This window comes from Prinia subflava, chromosome 1, assembly GCF_021018805.1.
Source record: "Prinia subflava isolate CZ2003 ecotype Zambia chromosome 1, Cam_Psub_1.2, whole genome shotgun sequence".
NCBI lineage: Eukaryota > Metazoa > Chordata > Aves > Passeriformes > Cisticolidae > Prinia > Prinia subflava.
In genome coordinates, this window is record NC_086247.1 from 54044390 (window position 1) to 54069035 (window position 24646).

The window sequence follows — 24646 nt, forward strand, 5'->3', positions numbered from 1 at the left end:
GTAGATCCATTTTTTTCCTGTTGAAGGCAATCTTGGGTTCTTTTGGTGATCTCTGCAGCATTGTTTTAAAACTGCTCAAGTGTTTTCATCCTTGTTGTGCCTTCTGTTCTCAAGCCTTTCTCAGCTCAAAAGTGGAAGACCTGGCTAAATAAAAGTGTACAATCACTACTCTGCTATGTCGCCCTGGTTTTTCTGAGTTTTCCTAAAGCCTTCTGCCTTGTTCATGAGATGGAGTCAGTTTGGTTTCTGCACAATATTAGGAGTTAGTTTTTCAGTTTCTCATGCCTTGGAACATAAAAAAACCTTCTTGTTTCTGTTCACTGTCTTTTGTTTACATATTTTCTAGTCTGAAAATAATGCTGATAGACACCTGCTCTGGCCAGTGGGGTGAAGGGTTAGTAACCCCAGAAGCCACTCCACAACCAGACCCACAAATGTATAAAAATTAAAGAAATAAACAGGCTCTCCCTCTTTTTGAGGATCAGCTCTTGCACTGCAGACCTCTTGCCTCCATGTTGTCATTTTGCTTGTTGGTTGACAGTGCTGCCTTGCTCCTGGAGTAGCATTATCTTGAATACAAACCACTCTTTAATCACATGATATCTTTTCAAAGAGTGACAGTTTCTTGCAGGTTCTTTTTGCCAGGTGGAAAAAGCCTCTTCTAGTCTCTGACCATTTAGGTTTCCATTTAATGCTGCTTATCTGATTACTGATAGCTGCTCTTCAAATGCAAAAATAAGCAGCTCTTTGCTGTTTCTACTAAACAGCTTATACTCATTAACATATCCTGGTATAATAGTGTAGATGTATTTTAACAGATAATATACTCATTTCCTAGGTAACTCAATGGCTGTTTCTACTGCAGGGATCTTTTTTCCACCTGAAATAGTTAATTCCATCTTATGAAGCCCTCCAAGAGACAAACTGTTTCTCCAGTTCTGTACCTGCCTTGTCTGTTCATCATGTAGAAATTATGCACAGCTTTGACACTGTGCAAACAGGTTTTTCCTTTCTGACATATTTCACAAATATCTGTTATATGACAAATTTTCAGCTGCCAGAAATTGTAGACAACATATCTCACCTTGCAAGGGTTCTCTATTAACTTTGTAAGTCTATAGTTGTCATTTTCTGTTGTTGTATTTCATTAAAATTCTTTGCCCATGTCAAAATCTAGATCAGCCCTTTTCTAGTTCAGGTGACATTTTTCTTCTAAATTTGTTTTCACTCACAGATGAAGAGTAAATTAAGGGAAGCACAGGAATACAGACAACATAGAAAATAATTAATTTACATGAAACGAGCTGAGCTTCAGTGTCACTGGGATCAAATAGAAGCTGCATAATTGCAAGTGTATGCATCCAAGAGCTCTTTCAAATGTGAATATTTAGTCCAAGTTTTCTGATAGGAAATGGTACTTGTTTTGGAAAAAAACTATTAAAAAAGGATTATTTTGCTTAATTTAATATATTGCTCATCAATCTAAAAAAAAAACCCAAACAAACAAAACAAAACAAACCGACAAAAAAACCCCAAAATGAAACCTCAAACAACAGCAAGATTTAGATAAATAAAGCAACAGGAAATGGTATAATGAAGAAAAAGAGAAAGAAATATTCTATCTGAATGTACATTAATGATTTTTATCTGTATGAGAAATCTCTTGGATCTGTATATCATGACATATCACATCATACAAGAGACTAAACATATTTTAATGCACTTTTAAACTAGCTCAGGCTACTGATTTAATTTTAAATTCACCCTATATTCATTCATCTCCTGAAGAGATTACAGTCTCTGTTTCTTGTGAATGTATGCCTTGTTCTCCTTGTTACAGCTGTTCAGACCTTAACTTCAACACAAATTTTAATGTTATTTTAATCATGAAGATGGGAATAGAACATTCCATACAATGGATAGAGTTTAAAAAACTTAAAACTTTAATGGTGTTTTTTCCCCTCTGGTCCTGCTTGAAAATATATTTTTTCAATTAGCGTTCCTTTGTGGAACACATCTCTTTCTCTTGTGATTTTTTTTTATCATTGGAAGGCTTTAAGTGGAATATTTTTTAATTAAAATTGAAATACATTGATTCAAGATGCTGCTGTAGAAACTGTATTTACATTAGGTTGTTCCCAAGTCTCCTCTCTAGCACAGACATTTTGACTAGGTTATCTTTCAATGCATAGTGTTTTGGCCAGTTAATTGTGTAGTAATTTGCTTTTCTTCATCAGTGGTGAAGATTGCAATGTCCTTGGGAGTATATTCTGAGAGGCAGAATTGACCAAAAAGAGAAGTATAAAGTACCTGAACTATACATATGGATAAATGCAGTGATGTTTCCTGATGGCAGAATTTTACCTTCTGGGTAATTTTCCATGGAATAACTTAATTTTCTGTTGGAAAAAGTGCCTGCTGTCCAGACAACTCTCACAGTTAATTTTCTGTACCAACAGACAAGTTCAATTTCAGTTAAAATAAAGGACATTCATCTTCCAAAAGTTCTAATATTTTTAAAATCAGAATTTCTTCCATTACCCAATGTACGTACATACTTCTCTTGATTTTTAGTTTTCACTTATTCTGAGATGTTTATAAACTCCCTCATTACTTGGTTGGTTTATATAATGATTTATATAGATGCTTTCAAATATATTTCCATTGATCTGTTCTTTACCTCTTTTAGTCACCAGTAGCCATATGCCAAAATTGTTGGACCTTCCCTTATCAGTTATTCTTGGGCTGCATTTGTATTTCTCATCAGATAGAACATAATTTCAGATTTTCATACAGGGGATCACCAAAGAATCCAACTGTCTTCTGTACACCCAGCAGCCAATGTTGCAAAGGTCCAAATAAATTTAACTTGCCTGGCTATTTACTCTGAGTGCCATAGTCATGCCTTCGCTTGTGTCTTTCATGTCATGAAAGCAGAGTCCTAAAATGAAGTAAGAGGTAGTTTGCTTAAGGCTTGCTTTTTTATATGACACTATAAGGTATCAAGTATCTTCTCTCCATGGCTAAATTGATGTTTCATTGCAACATGCTTCTCTTGGTTCTATTGATTTCCTACACTCTGTATGTTCATAAGTAATCTAAAAGTCTTTGTCCTTTAGTGTCCAATGTCAGTCACATTGGCTCATCCCTCTCCTCTCTCACAAGCTGTGAAGAGAATGACTCATGGGTGTATTCTTGTGACAGCTTGCAGTGCTAGCAAGATTTCTGAAGGGGAGCTGAAGGACCTAAAAGAGGGTCATGACTGAATCCCTCTTACTGTGGCACCACACTTGAATGTTTTGCTGCCTTTTCTCTGCATTGGGCCCAGAGCTGCTCACTTCTCCTGCTTTACTCTTCAAGGGCTTTAGTTCTTCCAGAGGTCACCAAGACATCCCATCATCTCTTCAAACTTTTTGTCCTAAGGATTCCTCTAGTGCAAAGTCCCAATCCCTATCCCTTCATACTTCTGAGATACTTCCTTTTTATTTTCTCATTTCCTCCCCCACTCCTAAAATTTGCAAACCTTGTTACAGCACTGTAGCCTACATGCTAAAATGTGTTTGCTTTGAATTCTGAGAAGTGCTTGAGAGGAGGATTAGGCAATCCAAGCCTGCAAAACTCTGAGGTCTCAGAAAAAACATCTTGGGCAAGACACTTGATTTCTTGCCTATAAATGTCCTATATTTCGTGGCTGTTCACATTAACTTTGGATGTAGTACGAGAACACATTCAGATGTTTCAGCTTAGATCTCAGTGACTGATTTCATATTTGATGTTTTTGGTCCTGGGTTAGTTCCTTGTTCTACCATGCAGTGGAGAACTGAGTTGTGTTGGGAGAGGGCAGAACTGAGATATACTGCAGATGTTGGAACAAGTCCCGAAAGTGTATTTTTAGGCATAAAACCCATTCCTATTAATCCAGCTGTTTCCATGTACAATTCTTTTCACCAAAACACATGCAAACTAGCTTTAAGAAATACAGCAGGGAAAAGTTCTGTCTTCAAGGCTGACATTGTAATTCATTCAGAGAATTAACTGTTTTTTTCACTGCACAAAATTCAGGAATGTTCTGTTGACCGTTTGTCAGGTGAACAAACTGCTCCACTTGGTAGTTGTTTTCTTTCATATCAAGTGTTTCAATAGAAACAAAGATTTTTTTCTATGATTCAGGATACATCATCTTCAGATGTTACTCAGGCAAATTCCATTAGGATAAAACTTTCAGTAACCCAGTTGTAGAGCTATTACAAAAACTCCTTTCAAATATTCAAATATTTCTGGATTGGTGTGCACAGAAATTGTTTCGTACTCCGGGAAATAATGTTGCTCATCTTGTGTGGGCAAGAACTGAAAGCTATAGCTGTGTTTCTCCCTTTACTGCTGTTAATCACAAACAAAAAGTTATCTTGGGTAAGCAGCAAACACAGAAACATTGTTGTGGGTGGACAAATTTTCTAACCTTTTCTGAACTGAAAATGTCACCTCTATGATAAAAATTAAATAAAGCATTAAAACAACAGATTTCTAATGCACAGAAATAAAGTGTTTGGTGGGATATGCCATGGGGAAAAAAAAAGAAAAAGGAAGAGAAGGTTACCATTTAATATTTCTCAGAATTTTCTTTCTTTTTTTTTTTTATTGGAAAGAAATATACAAAAATTTCCTCTCAAGTCAGTCGTTCAAGACACACATTAGAACCATAAATATATATAGCAAATACATTGAGACAAGAAAAAAAATTAGAAAAAGTCTATTGAAATTCAAATGGAAAATGCCTGGATAGAATAAATGAAAATCTTGCTTAGGATAAAGAAAAATCTAAACATGAGAATTAAGTAATGGTGAACATAAAGCAACAAAAAAATTTAACACCTAGAAAAGCATAAATTATGACAAAAGTCCTCAGATGATAGACATATGAAATAAAGCTCTTTAGTTGTTGAGTTAATTCTAATTTTCAGCATCTCAGGATGAAACATGCTGATTTTTTTTCAGAAAGGAGTTTTGAATTATAGTAGTATGACATCTGATTTTTTCTGAAGAAAAAGATATTACTGTCTTCTCAACACTATTGAATGAAGGAAAAATATATTTGTAGTTCACTATTGCCCTCTTGTGGAAAGCAATAAAAATAAAGATGTACATCATAAACATAAATTCCAAACCAAGAACTCATTACTTAGATTCCAGTTCAGAAAACTTCATTCATCTTGTGCCCTTAGTTTCTATTCTGATTTGGTCCTATATTATCACAGTTTTTACTCTTGGTGCATTATTAATAGTTATTGTCTTTAAACAACTCCTGGGGCATTGTCCACTGCAAGTTTTGACCTTTCAGAGTAGCAAGGATGGCTTCAGCTCTGTATCAGAAAGCCTTTTCAAGTCAGAATGACATACTGCCACAAGCAGATCTCTAAAAGCCAAGTTCTGCTGTTTCTCTGATATGTTCAGCAGCTCTAACATGAGCCTTCACCTGATGTTAGGAAAATGAGTGGCAAGCTTATCAGACAAAACAAGCAAAACAAGTGATGACTGATCATAAAATTAAACATAGAAATACATATAAACATCACTTATGCATTAAATATATGTGAAAGAACATAGTTTGAAAATGTCACAAAATTGTCCAGACGTATTTTACTATACCACTCTTTAAGATTATCCAGACGTATTTAAAATGTGCTTATGAAAGTGCTGAACTTACTCCTACTTGCTCCTGCTTTCTTGCTCATCTATCCCTCCAGGTGATGTGACAAGGTCTTTCTAATTAGGACAAAGAGGGCTGCATTTAAGATTCAGTCCATTGTGGTGCCTTTTTCCATCACACTGAATGCCACAAAAAGCCTGTCTAGATGGCTAACGGTAAGTGATGTGTTTTGCTGGATGTCTCTTACTCTCTTTTTTTGTCTAAGTTTGGCCATTGCACATTAAGATGTCACAATACACCTAAGTTTTCTTTTGCTTTCTCTTTTAAAAGAGTGGATTACTGATGTCTGGAATCACTGGGCTGAGAAAAGAAATATTTCCTCATGAAGGTGACACAAAGCCAAGATTTATAGTGGGGGGACTATTTTGTGAATCTTCTTCTCTAGCACTTCATATACTCTGGTGAATCATTCACAGTGGCCACAGAAATTATGCAAAGGAGGGTTTGTGTATTAATTAATTCCCAGTTTCAACCTGAGAGACAGGCTTGTATGGTATGTGAGTTTTTTGTTTTCCTTTTGCATGAGATGTATTTATTCTGTCATTTCATCTCCATTTTCTGTTACTGAAGGAGGTAATGAAGGCTCAGAAGTTTGGCACTGGGATGTCAGGGGTCTTCTCTAGCTTCCACAGGAATCTCCCCTGGATGTAATGCTATAAACAAGATTTTGGAATTTATGCCAGTTCCCTTTTAACCCTGATTCCACCTGATTTAACCCTGCTAGAAATATTTCCCTCTGTTTAGGTTCCACCAGCTACAGAGATCCAATGCTCCGATAGTCAGACCTGCAAATTATAACAATTCAACCTGGAGAAGAAACTCATTTGGAACTCCACACTACTCTTTTAGACACTACTCATGGACTAGCACTGCACTGAAACTGGTCAGATAATTCACCATTTAAAAGGAAAAGAAACTGTCCTTTCACTTTCTGTACATACTTTCACAATCATTCTGACATCCTAGCAGTGAAAGCTTCCTAAACGTCTGGACTGAGATAAAAAAACAAAGCAGAAACTCCAAAACAAAACCCATGAAATTTGTTTTTAAAATTTACCCTTTACTGCAACTAACTGTGGCAGGTTCTTTTGCAAAAAGTGATTACAGATGGAGGTACTTAGCACTGTAGCTGATTTCAAGCCTGATTACGCAGTGCAGAGTGAATTCCCAAGCATTAGATAGGGAAGGTTGTGATTCTCTTGGACATTTTATAACGAAAAAGCCAGATATGCCATGTCACCCTAAAGGTGAAAAAATGGGAAAATGGGAAAAGAGCTGTTGAGAGGATGCAGAGGGGCACAGAATCACATCTGCTGTGTAAGCAAAAGGATGCACAGGTCATCTGAGTCCTGAAGCCTAAGTTATGCAATCACTGTACTTCTGTGTTTGCAGGCTCTGGTTGCTATTTCTTTCTGTGCTCTACGACACTGAGAGCATCCAATTTGCTGCTTACAACATTGAAACACCTGAAAAATATCTTGCTTGTTTAAATGTGGTGACTTTCTGGTAAGAGAGCTATCATTTACTGATAAGAACTCGAAAGACCAATGAAAACAACCCTTGATGTTGTCTCTAAAATAGAAAGACTCAAGGCAAGTATTTGATATTGGATCAAATTAAAAAGAAATAGGCTGTCCTTAGTGCTTACTAAGGAGTAGTATACTGCTGGAGTCTGCAGAAAAACAACAGACCGTGTATCCTTCAGAGTTCACATTTAATTCAGATCCTGAATGAAGGAGAGAATTTCACATATTAGAAGTGAAATACCTAGCTGAATACCAGTTTTCAGTTTATTAGTATTTAGTTTATATTTAGTATTAGTATTTCTCTGGCATAGTATTGATGACCTCAACAAACCGTAACCTGTCATCTTCGGAGACATACGCATCCATCCTTTGGGCTGGATGGTTTTTGGTGTTTTCCACAGGATAATGCAGAATTAAAAATAAAAATCATGGCACATAAAGCAGAAAGTAAAAAAAAAAGAAAAGAAAAACAGAAAGAAAAATTTAGGACTGCCCCTCTGCCAGCTCTTGATATCAAACCTGTGATTATTCTCAAACACAATCAAAATGTAAATCACCACTTGATGTCACCATTGGTCTGGACCTGTGCTGTGTAGCTCTTCAAGAAATCTTGCTGAACGTCACAAAGAAATTATAAATTCAGTTAAAATATTTAGAGACCTATTATAATGTTAAGTAATCATCATCTATTTTTTGGTACCATTCAAAATACTGGAAGTACAGGTCCACTGGATTTCTGGCACCATAAAGACACCATGAGAAATAATTTGAAAGGTGCTGTTTATGATTAAAATCTGTTTTGATAAGGAAATTTGCAATAATCAATAATCAGCAGAGCAAGTCTGATCATTGCAGTATGTCATATACAAATTACTACCATCTTACTGCAGAATGAAAAGGAAAGAGTACATGAACAGAAGAGTCAATGCCTCTAACAGCACGAAATTAAGAATTATAAGGGTTAATGAAGGTATAAGAATGATATTTGAAATCTCTTTTGAAAAAGTTGGGATCCTGTTTCGCTATTCAGGCATAAAGAAAAATATTATATGTTCAAATTTCCTTTGTTTCTAACAAACATTATGAGGCTGACTTGCAGTGGGTTAGTTTTGAACATCTGTTCATTTATTTAGGGGTCTGAAGAGGAATATGGCAGCTAGCTTGAGGTGTAATTTTAAAGGAATATTACCATGTATAAAATACTGCTTGTTATTAATAAGTTGTTTTTTCTGAGTAGTTGCCACACTATAAAATAAGAATTGTGTCTAAACTGAATGGAAGTTGTCACAGCACCAAGCCTGAGAGAGATAAAGAAGTATTTATACAATGCTCTCAGGCACAGGGTGTGATTCTTGGGGCTGTCCTGTGCAGGGCCAGGAGTAGGACTTGATGATCCTTGGGGATGCCTTCTAACTCAGCATATTCTGTGAACATATGAACAGTGAAACCTTTAATTTGGACAATACTGTGGGTGATACAACACTGTGTACAGGACAGCAAGTAGGACAGAAGGTGGAATTTCCCAGCAGCTTGAAACACCAGGATGCATGGTACAGCTATCCCTTGGCTGAGCTTCATCATCAGCTCTTTACATACATAACATGAATCCTCTTACTGACATTTTTTACCTGAACTTTTAGACTGCTCTAATTTTTTGCCTCCCAGCACACTCTGAGGCACCAAGCATTTTTTGAACCCAGTGTTCATTTAATAAGATACATTCTTATGGCTCTGTTTGGATATTCAGCATCCTGCACATTCTCCTCCACAGCAATACTGCCCACAGCTCGTATAGGCCTGTACACCAAGAGTTATCATTCTAATGCATAAATTGTTTTAGAATATATAAGAAAATATAGTAATTCTAGACTTCCTGTCCATTTTCTGTCTGCTCATCAGTCATAGGCTTCCGTTGTGTGGTTGCAATCACCAGAGTAATTATTTTTCAGGTCTGGACAGCAGTGACTCAGCTCACAGACCAGGAAAATGTTTCCCAGGAAAGCTCCCAAGCAACTCTTGCACTGGGTACATGCTGAATATGTGAAATTTGCTCTGAAGTAATTGGAAATTAGAAGTGCTCAGGAATTACTAGTATTTTTCCTTTTGCAATGCTGAATGAATAAGCTAATTCTATCCAATTTCAAGCTCCTTTCAGCATAATAGTTTCAAAATTGAAGCTCAGAATTTATCACTTGACTCTCATTTCAATAAAGAGAGGCTAAAAAATCAAAATGGTCAGTGGGAAGTAGGAATAAATTTAGTTAGCAAGCAAAAATAGAAAAGTGAAGTAGAGAGTAAAAAGCAAATACAGAGTCTTAAATAGGGCTAGCAGAAAAATGGAATAAAAGTGCAGAATAATACATATACATAGGATACATAAACTATTCCTTTGGTAAAAAAAAATGGTGAGCTTTTGTAGTCAATACATTGGTTTGTATTTGATAAAATAAATAAATGATACTTTAAAAATTACTATGATTATATAAATCAATATAATTTTTGCATTAATTTAATAACATTACTGTATTCTTAATGGCTTTCTAATCTCAGCAAAATTAAACATTCAAAAAGCATCAGACTCCATATTTTTACATATTTTTTCCTGTATCATGTGATAACAGAAGAAAACTCCAAGTAATTCAGATAAATAAATCTGGAGTTTGGGAGGCAGTATCACAGACATGTTATATATTATTTTTTTTTTTACATTTCCCCTCAAAAATGTTAACAAAAAATATCTGATTCTTAGTCCTTACCTTCAGTGTAAGTCTATATTTGTAGATACCTGTACTTTTTAATATGGGCATAAATATGTATGTTTATATATATACACATATATCCATCCACATTTAAAGTTTTTGGGTAGTCACTGGGGAAAAATGTAATTCTTGTTCTTTTTTTTTTTTTTTTTTTTTAACAGATTTTTCATTTACTCATTATTCTTTTAGCAGGGTCAGTCAGAGGGATATTCATGATTTTCTGTCTTTCTTCTTTCTGTGTAATTAGACTGCGGTGTGGGGAATCTGATAATCTGTGTCTCTTCGGGAGAATAATTATTCAGCTATGAGTAGAAAACACGGACAACAACATGAAGTTTAACTTAAGACTCCCCTATTTTCAGCTGCTTCAGAAAATGTGTCATTGTGAAATGGAGAGGTATTGACAGAGATGAGCATTTTCAGGACTGGTGCTTTTTTTCAGGGATGAATTCTGTGCATCAGAGCAGTTTCCAATGGGCTTGTGTCCCAAGCTTAGGGTGTACCTAGCTTTAAAACTGTCACCCATAACACCTCAGCCTCTCCATTTGCACTGTAAAAATAAATAACATACACAAGGTGAATGTAATATCCCTTTCTTTGCACTCTGAATTGTGTGAAATCTACTTAATCTCTTTCGGGTGGCAACAAGGCCACCAGAAATATTATTTCACCTAGTATGTCCTTCCTCTCACAGCTGAGCTAATGGATTGATGGAAGTGAGGAGGTCATTCAAGTCTTTCAGTACCTTGTCACAATGCAAAGGCATGTGAGTGGTAGATTTTGTTTGCTAATAGTGCTTCCAAATGGATTCAATATTTTCCACTTCCACAGGTGTCCCTGACTTTGGTCTCTGCAACAGTACAAGGTACACAACCATAGCAGAGCCATCACAATAGGGCTGAACTGCAACACATATTCCCTTCCCAGTTATCATCATCTTTACTTTTCAAAAGAAAGTTCTGTTGGGATCATTAAAAGAAGAGTGAAGCCAAGTAAACGGCACTATTTTGTAAACATTCGTGTTAATCTAACATGGAATCTGCTTTGTCCTGGTACATGACATATGTGCTTTCTGTGTGTCTTGGGTTATGTAACCAAAATGTGTATTCTATTTCATCTGTTGAAACCAATTGGTGAGATTTTTTTTTTTCCTTTATCTCTTGTAACTCCAGGGGGGAAGGGGGTGGAGGTTTTCTGTTAACGGGCCAGCTGTTAAAACCAGAGGAGCAATGTTCCTTGTGTCTTCCATGACCCATCCTCCCTCCGGGGGATATCTGCTGTTAATGAGCCATTAAGGCTCACCAATGACTGATAAAACTAAATCATTCCATTGTGAGATACTCCACCCAGTGGGAGTAGCCAAGCATTCCTACCTGATTAAAACCTGAGATTCAGAACAGCAGAGCATCCTCTTTTCCACTGGATTCCCAGAGGAAGACTGGACTCATCTCACCGCCACTTCAGGATCATCTCTACTCCAACAGAACCACATCTGTCGTAATCTCTACTCCAGCAGAACTACTCCAGGACTTATTTGGACTGATTCCAACATCCTGGCTGACAGGGTGTCAGGTCGTATTCCTGACTCCGTCAGGGTTTTCTAGGACTTTTGTTTGTTTTCTTGCTTTTTCTTTTTGTATGACTGCATTTTCATTTTTAATATTCCTACTAAGAACTGTTACTCCCATTCCCATATTTTTGCCTGAAAGTTCCTAATTGCAAAAATTGTAATAATTTGGAGGGAGGGGGTTTTACATTCTTCATTCCAAGGGAAAGTCCAGTTTTCCCTGACAGATATCTGTCTTTCCAAACGAAGACAATGTGAAAAGCCAGAAAATCATAATTTAATTATACAAAGGTTTGGAAGAAAAAGTGTTGGTAAGGAAAACGCTGTTTGTTGCTGGAGGATGTACAAAATTTGGAATTTGGTTTCAGTCTAGGTGGCACCAAGGAATGACCCAGCTGTTTCTATTCACAGTCTGTATGAGCCTCCAATGCACAGCAGACCTGTAGGTGCTCCTGGAAATGAATCGTGCCCCAGAATTGTTGGAATTCAGCTTCATCAGAGGCTGCCAAGACAGCAACAAGTTACAGAACAATAAGGACAGACACACAGTATGCTAAAGACAAAGAACTCAAGTGCTTGAATGCCATCCTTCACTCTTGTGAAGGAGGGATTGTACTGACCCAGAAAATCGGAAGGCCACACACCAACGTGAGTGGATTGACTGTGTTAAACAATACACGTTGTTCTTCAGGGTCCTACTGATTATGTACATGTTGTGGGAATAGAACCAGTTACTGGAAATGTAGATCATTTTGTGAAATACCAAGTGAGGCAGACAAAGCAAAAAAGATACAGATGTTTGCTGCAGGCTCAGATCCCTTCATGGAATTCCACGAGAAGTGGCGTGTTGATGCAGGACTGACTGACACACTTCAGCTTACCATGAATTTAAAGGATAACAGAATTGGGTAGGCAACACATCTGACATAAAATGGAAATGCCAGAGGGCTGGAATGTCAAAAGCATTCCAGATTATGCTTTCTAGTGAGAAAAGCTTAAAATTTTATCCTGAAAATCTGTGAATGAACATGCAAAGGAGCAAATCAAGGATTGTCACTCCATTCCTTTGTTCTCAGAACAAATATTCTTAGTTCTTCGGGACATATCAGAAAGAGGATTATTAATAGCCACCACAGTTACCTTGTTGAGAACTTTTTGCCAACCTTATGTCATAATACTTAATGGGGCTAGGTAAGAGAAAGGGTATTTGACAGAAGTTGGCTGAAAGGAAAAGGCACCTGATTATCATACAGGCTGCCTGTAAGTGCACTAATGATAAGTGAGAACAGATAACTCAGTTTTCATGGAACCTTGAGCAGCAAAGCATTTTCTATATTCTTCAAAACACAAGGGAAGGCTTCAAACGTTTTGGACAGACTTGATCAATAAATCCAGTCTAAAAAGAATCTGACATCCAGCAGTCACATACCCTGTCAGGTATGGCAAGAGCAAAATGGAAACCATTGATTTGTTTGTCACCAAGCTTCCCTAGGTAGCAAATTTTTCTGAGTCTTAGATGTGCAAGATGACATTATACAGGGACCAAATAACTGAAAAGTGAATTTCAACTGGAGACAATTTCTGTGAACAGGAAATGTCAGAGAATTCTCCATGTACCACATGACACATGATGCTATGTGCCTTTTTTTTTTTTTTCCTCTATTAAACATCCTTCAGAAATTAAGAGGGAGAAGATACTGTAAATCACTTATGGCGAGATATGGGACTTTCTGAATTGAGGCAAATATTTTCACTGATTTTAAGAAGAGTTACATTCACCTGTAATAGAGATTTTAATTAATGACAAAGACTGCTCTGTCTTATCAGAACAACTAAAGACATACCTTTGGATGAGCACCCCCAAGTGAACATGCTGAGTGTTTGAAGCAACTTTCCTGACAGGAGAAGAGAACCCTTACAGTGCTAGTGCTTCAATTGAAAGGACTCTATGGGATATGAAATACTCAGCATTTTTGATAACGCTCAGTGCATCATTATTTGAGGAGGTAGTTCATTTAGATCTCAAATTCTGTGTTTGCAATGCTTTAGGGAGTTTTACCCATGCTGTTTTGTTTTTTCCTCTGCCAGACAACTGTCAAATCTAAATGCTTCCTAAAGGAGTAATCTATGAGTAGCAGTTCTTTTGTGTCTGATAATCTGAAAGCAGGGTTTCCAGCATGTGACATTAAATTTCTTTATATGAGTTTGGTCAGTCATAACCATAAAATGTATTTTTCCTTGCAGAAAACTTTCACAAGTGCACCTAAGATATCACTATTTCCTTTACTTTGGTTATCCACACATTTTACATCACATGATCTGCCTTGAATCCAATCTCTGAAAAGCAACCTAGCAGCAGAGATAATACTTAGTGATGGAATATCTTACCAAAAATTTTGGGACCTAGGAAGGATGTTTTGAAGGCAGAAACAAAAGGGGAGAGTTTTTTAGAGGCTACCTATGCCATAAATATGACAAGTGATGAAGGAAAGGGGTGTGATATTGGCTAACACAATGTGAAGTGTTCTCTCCTTTATAAAGATGATGACAGTTGTTGATGCTTCTTTTGTGCTTATTTGTCTCTAGTTTTTCCCTGGAGGTCTTTCTTTCAGCTTTGAACTAGTAATGAACTATGTAGGAATAAAGTATATTTTCCTTTGGATCAGAATACTATGACAGTTAGTGGAAAGCAAATGCGAAAGAGAGAGAAGAGGTGAAATTTCCATCTCGAAAATAATTTGTCTTCATAAGAAGACTCTTTGTGGGCAACAAATGGCGAAGTATGTTGTAAGAAATAACAGGAAAGTCAGCAGTGTTGTGAACAGGAGCAGAATCTGGAAAAACATGCTTAAGGAGTTAAGATTGTAACTGTTACAAGATGCTGATGGACAAGATCAGTTTAACCCTATGTGGAATAAGGTAGTGAAAGGTTCATGCACCTTTTACTTCTGTTTTTCCTGTTTTTCCTTTTATTAACTTCTGAAATATAATCCCAAATGACAACCATACTTTAAAATAAAATTACTGTCTTATAACTAAATTCAGAAAAACCTTATCAAACTGAAATGTTAATTTTAATGCAACATGAAACAGACAATCTGGATACTTGATTTCCCTCTTGCTTTATTATATCTAGTCGCATCTTAAAGATTGCTCTAAAATGTTTTCTTGTCTGAATATTAGTAGTGTTTGATTATAAATCTCAGAGAGTATGCGTTATAGAATAACGGCTATTATGTTGATTTTTATGACCAACAGAAAAAACTAGTGTGTCTGTTAAACTGAACTTCTGTATAAAATAGCCTGAGATCTGAAAAGAGAAATATTTTTAGCACTTCCATGCTCCCCGTCAAGCTAGAATACTAACTTTGATGCAGGATGAAAGATTTCGAAACACACAGATTTGGATTCCTGTATTAACTGTTTCAGTCATTAATTACATTTCACAGAAATATTCCTTCCCACTCTCATTTCATGCTTAATGTCATTTTCCCACATTTGACTCTCCTTTGTTCTTGGTTTGCAGGATTCTTCCTACCATAAACCCATTCCCTGGCTTGACTTTTAAGGACCATGTTAAAGTCCACTTTAATGCTCCTGCTGCTACGAGCAATGTGCTTGACATATAATTATCCAAAGGTGAGTTCCCAAAGATTTAAATGAATCTTCCAGCTTCTTTCTGATTTTGTTGATGATTTCATGATTTTGTTGATATTATTGAAATGAGAACAGAAAGCTGTGACATGAAATATCTGTACTTCCTGTGTGTAAAAGACTTTTAGTCTTGTTTAAATGTTAGCACTACAAAATACTCATGCTAAACATGCACTTAATGTGATTCTGAAAACCAAACTCCCAGTTTCCAGTGGTTTCTAATAAATACCTTTAAAACTAACCATTAATTTAAAACATGTTTCTATCTGTGATCATGAGAACTCACAATTGGTACCTGAGTTTCCAATGGAGTACCTCTTTTCTGCATTGGTTTTAGTTCAGCTACATGTAAATGTCTGGTGTATGGTTATTACTGTTGAAATGTCCAAAACTTGAACTTTTTGAAGTCAAGTATGTTTTAATAATGGCATTGAAAAGGATATAACTGAGCAACTAATGTTGTCCTTTCTCCTTGTGTGGGATTCTGAAATAAATATAATAATGGCATCTATTTTAAAAAGCTTGCAAGGAAAGGTATGGCAGCAAGAACAGTAATTAGAAAGATATGGGGCCAAAGCCATGTCCAGATGAGTGGACCATATAAATTTAAAAGAATAAAATATGTCAAGATGAGCGGACCATATAAATTTGAAAGAATAAAATATGTTATAGTAAAAAGCAGTCTGGCAAAGCACGATAGGAACTTATTAAGGGAGAATTGCTAGAGGGGCCTAAATAATGAGGAGAAGTAAAATCCAATACTAGTAGAGTGCATGGTCTTGTTACACTTTGTCTTTTAGATTCTTTGGAAAGCAATGATTATCTTTCTGGAAATGGATCAATCACCCCCAAGGCAACCTATTGTACATGAAGAAAACCATTCAGTGAGCAAGCAGCTGCAGTAGGAATATAGACTACATTTTTCTATGCTAATAATTTTAATTGGACTATATATTTTCCTCAATATTGCATTTTTCCTCTGACTTTCCATTGCATTTGCATTTTATTCATTATTTCTCAAGCATCATTAGTAGGGAAAGAATTTTTTTTAAAGATGTGATTAGGTATAACTTCAGAGATAAAATGACCATTTTGTTTTCATAACGTTTGTAAGTAGGTCAGCTCTGCAAACCAGCAAGCTTGGCAAAGCAAACTTTGCTATGGCAAGGCTATGGCTTCATTAGTCCCTGAAATATCAGGATCCCATCTGCACAGACAAGAATGCAGAACTGGATCTGATGAATTGGGAGTGCTCCATGTTGCTTGCTATTATCTTTGTTGTTTCCTCAAGGAACCCATGAACAGTAAGGTCAGAAGTAAATACTGTAATGCACAAAGCCCTAATAATTACTTAGTCAAGGTCACCTTAAGGCAATCAATTACATCTCTTAGCTAATAAAGACCGAATAATTTCAACACATTTTCTGTGGGAGTTGGGGAAGCTCTTTGCACTCTTCAGTTTGCAAATGATCAGATTTAGCATCTGGGCTTCTAGCTTGTAACGTGTTGCAGTCACACAACAAATTTTTCAGTTTAATATACTGTGGCAAGCCTCCTTTATTGTTTCATTGCATTTGAGTTTTTATTAGGAAGAGATGGTATATTTGGTTTAACTGAAAAAAATATTTTTATGTGCCTGTGATGAGAACAGTAATGGTATAAAATTGGTCCTTTTTACTTAATGTCTTTGTGTTTGTGGTTCTCTACTGTATCATGTTATACCAAAACACTTTTATTGGAAGTCACAGTATTGATGATTTTCTTGCTCAGTCTACTTTATATCTTTATACTGAAAAGATAAAGAAAGAAAAACAGTATCTAAATTTTAAGCAGATTATACATTTCTTTGGATCTTTGAAATTCAGATGGAGCTTTCTAATTCACATTAATTGCATCGATTAAAACACTTAGAAGGATAACAAATCATTAGCTACACGTACCAGACTACTCAAAACATTTCTAAGTAATGTAGATCAGCATGTCTTTAGTCATAATGTTGAGAAAAATACCAAAGCTGATGTACTGAAAAAGATTCATACAAAAAGTTCTTGCATAATAAATCACATCTAGTCTACAATAAAATCATTAACCACTGTTCTGTTCCTCTGCTCTGAAGTGTAAATCACCCATAATGTTGACTTACTTTAAGTCAGTTTGCATATAAAGTGAAAAAGAAAGATTTAGTGGAAGTCTAATGAGAATGAAAATAAACTCCTATCTATATTGTTACTCATTTGATAGAATGCATATATGTTGCAAGACTACATAAAAAACTCCCCAAGAAGATAGATCTATCTCAGAATGACTTCTTATGATCCGCTTCTTATTTTATGTACATACTAAAATATAGGCTTTGCAAAGCTCTTTGTGTTAAGGTACCATTGAAAGTGTGACTTCTTTAGTAAAATCAAACATAGCTTTCATTTAGCCTGACAATGTTGGCTCAGGCATATGGAATATTAGTTTCAGTAAGAATGCATTGGTTTCACAGTAAAATAAGGTTTCTTTGGTATCAGGCCTGGAGAAATGTATTGGTTTCAGCTAAAATGTATTGCAATGCTTTCACTAAAACATACAGACATTATAAAACTGTATATTGGTTTCAGTAAAAAATGTATTCTTGCCAATGGATTCATGAGGCTTTCAGCAAGAATGTATTGATTTCATTAAAATGTGCAGCTTGAGATAAACAAAAATTCAGTTAAAATGCATTGGTTTCTGTTAAAGCTCATTGACTGAAGTAACGAACATTCTACACTGGCTTTGGGCAGCCTTGGGGTTTTTAAAACAGTGAGTAGAGAAATATGTAGAAGTAATTGTAAAGGTAATTTTAAACAAACTCTATTCTGTAATATCTAAAGATGTAGACATGCTAAATAAATTACATTTTTATATTTCCATCTCATTTGCATCCGCTGCTCAGCACAGGCATAAATATTGATACAGAAAAACCATGACACTCTTAATTCTGATGAATAGTTTTTTAATCAGGTGTGGGTATGGGCTGTAAGATTTTTTAAACCTGTTTAATAATAATTTGTTTTCCCGTGACTAGTTTTTGACCAGTTTGCTTTAAATCAACTTTGACATTTTCCTGCATTATTTGAAACAGATTCTTTTTGCCTTTTCAGTAATGCCAGGAATTCAATGACAAAGACATTTATAAATATCTTGAACCTCTCCTATTGGCAGTCAGTTAAATTAGGGACAATATATTTGGTTGGTGTGACACCTTCTTTTTTTTCCTGAGAAAGTTTTTATTTTTCAGTATTTTTAAATAACTTTACATTTTACTTTTATATAGAAGTGGTGCCACTGACTTAGAGAGACATGCATGAATATAATGGAAAAATCCTTGCTACATGGAGTTCATTGCTGTCCTACTTTGGAGCATTATCCTTTCCCTACTCTGATGTGGAAGTCCTATGCAAAATGCATTTAAGTACACTTGAAGTGTGATTGGTATGAATAAAGTTTCAACTACTTAAATTGACTTCTGTAATTAAACAGAAGAAAGTAGGAATGATCATATTGGACTGAAGAACTAGCCTATCTTGCTTTAGTCACATGTCCTACAGTTGCAAACATGAAAAATGCCTGGACACTGCTAGAAGAATCTCCAATAAGTCATATATAACAGATTTCCTACAGATTTACTGAGCATGACCATTTTGTTTTTAATTATTAATAGCTTTTTGGTGTATTTTCCTTGTAACTCTGTACAACTTCTGCTGCAAAAGCTGCATTCACAGCATCCATGGTGAGGAGTACCCCAGCTGATGTCCCCCCACAAAAAGAAGGTCCTTCTTTCTGAATATTGATTTGAATGTGCAGCTTTTTTGTTTGTTGCTTTTACCTTTTCCTTGAATCTTAGAATCATAGAATGGTTTGTGTTGGAAGGCACCTTAAAGGTCATCTAGTTCAATCCCTCTGCCAGGGGTGGACAGGGACACCCTCCACTAGTTATGTCCTGATCTGTAAAACATCATGATTTATCTCTTTTACCCCTGCAACTCACAGTTTTGCAGATTCTTGCCACATATGGCTTCATCTGTCCTTTTTCTAATAAGAAACCAGTTTTATTAAGCCACTCCTTGTATGAAAGTTGTTTCATAGCTCTGGTTTTACATGTTGCACTGCTTTTTGTTCGTTCTGCTAGATCATTTTGGTGACCTGAGGACAAGAACTGCACACTGCACTCAGAAAGCTTTGGCACCATAGGTTTGTCTAGTATCACAGCAAATTATCTTTTATATATTTCTTATTTAAACTCTGTCTTAAGCTGTTTGAAAATGGGGCAGCCTACCTCTTAGTTTTCCAAATGTGTTTTATTTTGAAATGCTTTCTCTCATACTAATACTGTAATACCACTGTAAACATTGAGATTTTAGATATCTGTTTTCATCTCTCTTGGCAGATGTAAAAAAACAAGATAGCAAGCTGTGGTTGAAGAGTTAGGATTGCCTATCTGAAAGGTAATAGTTCTTGTTCTGTTCAAATCCACAGCAGCAAGAGCATAGATCTGATTGTTTCACAGATCAATGCAGTTTATCAGCACTTTATGTGTTGCTCTGATGTCAAGGATCACCAACTCCCTCACAATAAGAAAGAGGGGTTTTGCTAGCCTTCTCAAAAGAATGAATCAATAGTTGCTCCTCTTAATTCCCAGGACCCCGGCTTGGTACAAATCTTTGGAAGTGCAATATATAACTTGTGAGAGGAAACAACTGCACAGGTAGATGATGCCAGAAGACATTTCCCATGTATTGAATTGCATAGGATCCATGAAGAAAAACGGAATTGACTAAATTGACTCAATATGAGCATTGTTCCTAGCAGAGCAAAAGCAGTGCCTGGAAAGAGCAGTGCTGAAGAGTGCAATTTCAGTCTCAGTTTCTGATTGTCACTGGAGTTGCTGCTTGCTGTCCCATCAGCTATGCAGGGACCACCCCAGTGGTAAGCCATTTACGTTGCATGTTTCATAGCAGCTTAACTACTGTCAGTGTTGATCTGCACAAATATATGCTCCAGTCCCCTCCTGATTATGTATTAATAAAATATATTTATTATATTTAATAATATAATAATATATTTTGGTTTATTACTAAGGCATGTATCTCTCTTTGTTTAAGAAATCTAAAGCTTTCACAAGAACCTGGAGTTTTTCCCAGTAGATAATGACACTCCAGTGCCATACAGACTGGTCAGCTGAGCTGGAATCAAAGGACTAAAGTACAGAAATACAACCAAGATACTTTCCCTATAGAAAATATCCCTATAGAAGCTACTTTTCCTAGATTCCCAAATCTTTCTTAAAGTAATAGTCAGTCCACATTGATTGATGAACTCAGAATGAAAATTTCCTAGACCATTTGATTCACTGAATCTCTGACTTAATTTATATAATGTTGCTTTCAAGTCTAATTCTACTGTGAATGAGAATACCTTCAGATCAGAGCTTTGCTATTTTACTAAGAACTAACTTTACTCTGCCTCTGATTGTTTCTATTTTTCTGATGCAAACTTATTAGCAACTGTAAAACTTGTCCTCTAAAGTTGCTTGAAGCAGTGACTTCCAGAATAAGTTCAGATAAAGCAAGTCGTGATCAAATTCACTTTTGCTCTGAGACCCTGTTTGTATGTTGTTTACTTAGAACATTTATGGCTTTTTGGAATGCTACAGCTTTGGTAGGATCTGATGAATATGCAACATTGAAGAAGGGTTTGGAAACAGAAAATACAAAGTGATGTATCTTCCAAGCTATTTTATGAAAGTCCTTCAGCAAGCAGACATATTTTTTGGTCAAGTGGCAGAATACTTAATATATCAAGTTCATTCAAACCTACAATTATTTTTAAACACAAACTACTTTGACAGTTTTTAATTAGGTGTGCAGTCTCCTAGAAGGAAAAAAAATCCCAGATCTAAACAGCTGGGCATCTCAGCAGGATATAGGGTTTTTAAACCAGGACATACAAATATACTCAACCAAATCAGGGGAAAATGTCTTCTTTTTTTTTCCCATAGCTCATACTGTAAAATACACTTAAAGAATCAGAGTTCATCTTGTCAAATTCTGTGCCCTTAGATGTGAAGAGAATTGCATTGTGTGATTCAAATCAGAGTTATCAGTAGAGCAGCCACGAAGGCAAATTTCCCTTTTACCAGTTATGCAAGGCTATAAAGAAGAAGATCTTTCTGTCCCGGGGTCCAGGACCAACCACATCACCTGCTGAAGAAGAGGGTTTCTCCTTGTGTCATAATATCTTGGCAGAGAGTCAACTGTACAACACATTTGCCTCATTCTTGCTCCCCCTCCATGTGAAACTTTTGTGTGACTGTGGCTGTGTGTACAGACACTCCAGTAGAAGCTTATAGAATGAGACTGGTGCTTACTAATTCTTATTAAATTAAGAACACACAGATGCAAAACTTGTTAAAATATTGGTGAAATGTTAACTGTTAAAATATTCCCCAGAGGGGCAACTTCTCTGTGAGCATAAATTAAAAAACAAACTGAAACTTCACAGGTGCATTAGGCATCTTTCACCTCACAGGAAACATGAAGTCCAGTTGCTGGGGACTGGGAGAAAAATTAAGCAAGAGCCACATTGTGCAATGCAGTCAATGATGTGTTGGAAAAATGACTTTGAGCCAGAAGAGTTTTTCATTTTAAGGGCAGATACTAAGATAAAAAGAATATGATAGAAAAGAGGATAATGATATTATTGGTAATAATTATAATGATGATGATAATTGTAAAAATACTTAGGAGCCTTTAAAATTAAAACAAAACTCCCTTCCGCTAAGTGAAGAACTGCAGTGAAGAGAGATTTTATTTCCTCATGGAAAGACTACAGATTCTTTTTATTTGCTATAAAATACTCTACATTATATTTCTCCCTGGCTCCATTTAAACTCTTCCCCGTCTGGAGTCTTTGGACAGGTTTTATCTGAAGAAATAAAACAGAATAACCTTTTTCCTGCTGAGGAGGTTCCTATACTGCAAGTGACATCATTAACCATAAAGCACTCTTACACATTTCACACCTGGATGTCTTAAATAGAGGATGAATTAAATCATGTTTCCAAATCATTTTCTCCTGATATTTACATTTCACTGCTGCAGTAATAGGAAGACTGAATCCATTTAAAGTCTCTCTTATCCACTGACTGAATGACATATATTTGCCTTAAAAAAAACAGTCTGGATTACTGCACTTCTTAAAAGAGTTCTCCCACAAGCCCCTAGACAGTGTTTCAAACTCTAGAAATTCATCGGAGAGAACAATTACTTGGATAAACTGGGGTCTCTGTAGTATTCAGGTGAAAAGGGCCCAAACAGGCCAATACCTCAAAGAAAAGCTTCCTTTTTTTTTCCCCCACTGAAAAAGATGTACCATTTCATATTTAAAACTTTATTTATCCATTGGAGTTTCTTATGAAATAGTAAATCATATTATATATATTATTTTTTACTCAAAACACTACAGACTCTCATGTGGAGCATCATGTTTTAGCAAAGGTTTTTCTTGCAGTATCCCCCAGAACAAAATGTCCAGCATGCAACTAGACATGTACACAATGTGGTGGTGGTTCAATTCCCAGAGAATTTAGTCCCTGAGTTAACACCTGACTGGTGTCCAGTTACTCATGGTGCTCATTCACCAGGGCTCAGTTTGAGAGTTGGTTCTCTTCTGTGTTTTTAGCAGTGACCTGGACAGGGGAATTGAATGTACACTAAGCATATTTTCTGGTGATACTAAATTAAGAGGACCTGTTTATTCCCTAGAGGCTAGAGAGGCTTTAGAGATAGATCTTGACAGATGAGAGGCTTTACAGATAGATTTTGATAGATTAGAGCACTGGGCAATCACCAGCCGTGTGAAATCTAACAAGGACAAATGCATGATTCTGTACCTGAAGCAGTGTAATCTAGTGGGTGTATATGTAGAGTGGGGGACATGAGGGTGCAGTGCAGCCCTGCTGACAGGGATCTGGGGGTTTTAAGTTTAACATGTGTCAGCAATTTGACCTGGCAGCCAAAAGAGCCAACACTTGTGTAAGCACGGCACAGATCACAGGCCAAAAGGAGTCATTGGCCTGCTGTGCTCATTGTTGGTGCAGCCTCACGTGTGTGCTGTTTAGGTTTCCACAATATAAGAAAGACGCAGAAAAATTAGAATATGTCCAAAAAAAAGCATGAAAAGTATTTCATGAAAGAACTAGAAGACAGAACTTATCAGGAGTGGCTAAGGATACTTTGTTTGTTCAGCTTAGGAAGGAGGAGACTGAGAGGGGATCTCATTGCAGGCTACAGCTTCTGCACGAGGGGGAGAGCTGAAGGAGATGCTGGAGATACGGTGGATGAAAGATTGGCCATGAGTTGGCAAAGTGTGCTCACAGACCAGAAAGCAAGCAGCATCCTGGGCTGTACAGAAAGATGTATGACCAGCAGGTTAGGGAGGTCGTTCTCCACCTTTATGCCTCATGAGGCTCCACCTGAAGTGCTGCATCCAGCTCTGGGTCCCCAGCATAAGAAGAACCTGGAATGAGTGGTGAGTCCAGACTAGGGCCTCAAAGATGATCAGAGGGCCCCTCCTATGACTAAGAGAGTTGTGATTGTTCTGGATGGAGAAGAAAAAGGTCCAGTGTGACCTTATTGTGGCCTTTCAATACTTAAAGGGCACTTAGGAGAAAGATGGAGTCAGACATTTTAGTAGGGCCTGTCACAATAGTGCAAAGGGTGATAGTTTTTAACTAAAACAGGGTAGATTTAGACTAGGATGGAAGGGAGGAAATTTTTTTATGATGAGAGTGTTGAAATATTGGAACATGTTTCCCAGAGAGGTGGAAGATGCCCCATCCCTGGAAACATTTAAGGTCGGGTTGGGCGAGGCTTTGAACAACCTGATCTCACTGGAAGTGTCCCTGCTCATTGAAGGGGGGGTTGGATTAAATGACCTTTAATGGCTCCTTCCAACCAAAATCTTTCAACCATCCTATGATTTTATGATCTTTCTGATGTCTGCTGATATCAGGGCATGGATTAGAGTCATGTCAGGGATTCAGATTGGATATTAGGAAAAGGGTTCCTCACCGAGAGGATGTTTAAGCACTGGAACAAATGGTCCTAAGCCCCAAGCTTGCTGGTATACAGTAAGTGTTTGGAAAATGCTCTTAGGCATATTGTTTCATCTCTCCATTGCCCTTTGTGGAGTCAGAAGTTGAACTTGGTGAGCCTTGTGGGTCCCTTACAGCTCAGGATATCCCATGGTTGTGTAATTCTAATTTATCAGGAAACCAAGAATTCACTGCCTATGGATCTTCTTTCTTCAAACATTAATAAATAAAATTGAGTTTTAAAAATATCTCTGAAATAATTTGCAGCCTCATTTATCTTTCTGCAGACACTCATTTGTCTTTGGATGT